A 4,197-nucleotide genomic window follows, 5' to 3' on the forward strand; every position below is an offset into this window, starting at 1 on the left:
TGGAGTCACAAAGAATGGTCATTGTTAACTATTGGATAGATAGATAGATAGATAGACAGATTCATATATATGAATATATATATACATATAAAATGTGTGTAGAAAATGTTATATATACATACATATATCTTTGTAGTTATTGATAACTATTAAATTCATAATTAAAAAGGAAACTTTGGGAGGAAGAGCCAAGAGGGTGGAGTAGAAGGATGGACTTGCTCTAGCTCTTCCCCATAGCCCTTAAAATACCTGTAAAAAATGACTCTAAACAAATTCTAGAGCAGCAAAAGCCACAAAATGACAGAGTGAAACAGATTTTCAGCTCAAGACAGCCTAGAAGGTTAACAAGAAAGGTCTATCACATGGGACTTGGAGCAGAGCACAGCCCGGCATAGACCACGTGGCACAGACTGGACTGGAGCAGGCTTCAGGGTGCAGAATCACAGGCAGCTACTGCAGTTCCCAAATTTCTCAACCCACAAATGCCAAAGACAGCTTCAAAGGTCAGCAAGAAAGCTCTTTCACTTGGGTGACAGGAGAGCAAGGTTCAACCACAGTTGAATTATGTGCCACTGCAGGGTGGCGGCATCCACTGCAGCAGCAGCATCCACTATTAGAACCCTCAGCCTAAAGACCCTGGGGAATCTACCCACTGATCTGGGTCTCAGTCCTGAGTGGCAGTCGTGGGGTGAGGAGGAGCGTTGCTGTGGCAGAACTTGTGACGGCTGTGGAGAGGGAATCCTACTCACAGTTCCAGGGCAGAAAAAAGTACTTTTGGTTGCTCACAGACCCTTCTTCCTTGATTGTGCTACCTTGGAGGAACTGAGAACTTACAAGTCTCTAGAGATATTTCAGAGAACAGCTGCACAAAACCTCTGAAGCCTAGGATAGTAAAAACCTCCACTTGATAAAGGACTTAAAAGTCAAGTAACTGGCTGGGAAAATGTCCCAACAAGGGAAAAAAATAAGATCATAGAAGATTGCTTTCTTGGTGAAAAGGTATTTTCTTCCATCCTTTCAGATGAGGAAGAGCAAAGCATACCATCACAGGAAGACAGCAAGGTTAAAGCTTCAAAAAAATGTGCAATGGTCTCAAGCCATAGAAGAGCTCAAAAAAGATTTTGAAATCAAGTAAGAGAGATGGGAAAATTGGGAAGAGATATGAGAGTGATGGAAGAAAATCATAAAAAACGAGTCAACAGCTTGCTAAAGGAGACCAAAAAATGCTGAAGAAAATAACACCTTTAAAAATAGACTAACTCAAATGGCAAAAGAGGTCCAAAAAGTCAATAAGGAGAATGCCAAATGGAAAAGGAGGTTCAAAAGCTCACTGAAGAAAATAGTTCTTTAAAAATTAGAATGGAGTAGATGGAAACTAATGACTTTATGAGAAACTAAGAACTTATAAAACAAAAGCAAAGGAATGAAAAAATAGAAAACAATGTGAAATATCTCACTGAGAAAACAACTGACCTGGAAAATAGATCCAAGAGAGATCTAAAAATTATTGACCTACCAGAAAACCATGATCAAAAAAAAGAACATAGACATCATCTTCCAAGAAATTGTGGAGAAAAACTACTCTGATATTCTAGAACCAGAGGGTAAAATAGAAATGGATCACCTCCTGAAAGAGATTCCAAAAGGAAAACTCCTAGGCATATTGTAACCAAATTCCACATTTCCCAGGTCAAGGAGAAAATATTACAAGCAGCCAGAAAGAAGCAATTCAAGTATTGTGGAAATACAATCAGCATAACACAGGATTTAGCAGCTTCTACACTAAGGGATCAAAGGGCTTGGAATATGATATTCTAGAGCTCAAAAGACATAGGATTAAAACCAAGAATCACCTACTCAGTGAAACTGGGAAAAAATAGAATTTCAAAGAAATAGAGGATTTCCAAGCATTCTTTGTTGAGGTGACCAGAGCTTATTGAAAATTTGACTTTCAAGTATAAGAACCAAGAGAAACATGAAAAGATAAACAGGAAAGAAAAGTCTCAAGGAACTCGTTAAAGCTGAATTGTTTGCATTCCTGCATGGAAAAATGTTATTTGTAAGGGTATATATATATATATATATATATATATATATATATATATATATATATATATATATATATATACACACACACACATACACACACATATACATATATATACATGCATGTATATGCATATATACATGCATGTATATATATGCATATATGTGTGCCTATATATAATGTGTGTAGGGTATATATGTATCTGTATGTTATATGTGTGGGTGTGTATATGTACACAGGTGTATGTGTGTGCATATGTATAAAGGGCAGGGGATGAGGTGAATATGAAAGAAGAATACCTAAAAAATAAAATTTACTATTGAGTGGAATGTACTAGGAGTAAGAGAAAGGGAGAGGTAGAATGTAGCAAATCATCTCACATAAAAGAGGCAAGAAAGAGCTTTTACAAGGGGAAAAGGGGGGAGATGAAAGGAAATAAGTAAGACTTACTCTCATGGGATTTGGTTTAAGGAGGAATAACACAAACTCAATTGGATATGGAAATCTATTTTACCCTGAAGGAAGGCAGTAGGGAAGGGGATAGGAGGGGAAAGATAATAGAAGGAACAACAAATTGGAGAAAGGGATAATCAGAAGCAAACATTTTTGTTTGGAAGATAAGTCAAGGGAGAGAATGGAATGAATGGATGGCAGTATAGGACAGAGGGAAATGTGGTTAATCTTTCGCAACATAATTATTATGGAAGTGTTTTGCATGGCTACACGTGTATGACCTATACTGAATTGCTTGTTTCCTCAATGTGGATGAGTGGGGAGGGAGGAAGGGAGATAATATGGGACTCAAAGCTTTAATAATGAATGTTAAAAATTGTTTTAGCATGCAATTGGAAAATAAGATATACAGGTATTGGGGTATAAAAATCTATTTTGTACAGGAAAATAGAGAGGAAGGGGGATGCATGGGGGTGGTAATAGAAGGGAGGACAGATTGGAGGAGGGGAAGGATGGGGTGTATGCTGTCCTAGGATGTGGGGGAGAGATGGGGAGAAAATTTTGAATTCAAATTTTTGTGGAAGTCAATGTTGAGAACTGAAAAATAAATAAACCATATGTTTTAAAAATAAATAAAAATAAAAAATAAGAAGGAAACTTTTAAAAGTTAACTATACAAGCAATGTTGCATATGGGCTATCAAAAGATATGCTAATCGTTACAGAACATTCTCTGAATAAGCACTGTATCAGAAATGTAGATAAAACAGTCTTCAATGAGCTTTCTCATTATAGACTCTTAGCAAAATACTAAACCCCTGCCACAAGGAGTCAATCCCAAGAACTGTTTCAAATCAGGGACACACAAGGCAAGGGTACATTTCACACTCTTCCCTAGTCTGCTTTCCTGATAGTTAATACACAAGGAAAAGCACAGTCACATCAGGAAATTTCACCTTGGGTAACCTAGATAATGAAAATCTACCTCCTATACCCAGCATGCTGACCAGGGTCTTACACTCACTCTGTGAACAAATCAAAGTACCAAGAGGCACCAAAGTAACACAATCATAGGAATTAATGCTACAAGGAACCTTTGAGATCCTGTAAATTTATCTTCCTTAATTCACAAAGCATGAAACTGAAGCCCCCCAAAATTAAAATTATTTTTCCACTGTCCTACAGGCAAAATCAACATTGGAATTCAGGTCCCTTGATTCTAAAGCCAATATTGTAGCTTTTTTCCACCATCACAAATATACCAAAAGTCCTTTTACTTCCATAAATGTCACCAGGAAAACAGCATTAATAACACAGTGTGGCACAACGCAGGTCCTATGCAGGAATTGTTAGCCTTAGAAAATCCTTCCATCCTTCCTTCCTTCCTTCCTTCCTTCCTTCGGTCCCACCCAAGCTCTTCTTAATGACCCTGTGGCCTCCTGTGACCTTACAGTGATTATCAATAGTAACTGTTTCCCTTCCCTTCCAGGTTGATTTAGTTATTATTTTTTTCTTTTCCTCATTAAAGGGCCATTGTCTCACTATTTCTTAAAGAGGCCTATTCACTGAATAAGCGTGACCTCCCTCTAATTGAATACCTGAAAAGGCCTTACCCTACGAAGGCCAAGGTCTCCCTTTGCATTCTGGCTCATCTCCAGTCATCCTGAGCAATATCAGGTCACTGGATCCAGATGGCTC

The sequence above is a fragment of the Notamacropus eugenii genome, chromosome 1, assembly GCF_028372415.1.
Source record: "Notamacropus eugenii isolate mMacEug1 chromosome 1, mMacEug1.pri_v2, whole genome shotgun sequence".
NCBI classification, from domain to species: Eukaryota; Metazoa; Chordata; class Mammalia; order Diprotodontia; family Macropodidae; genus Notamacropus; species Notamacropus eugenii.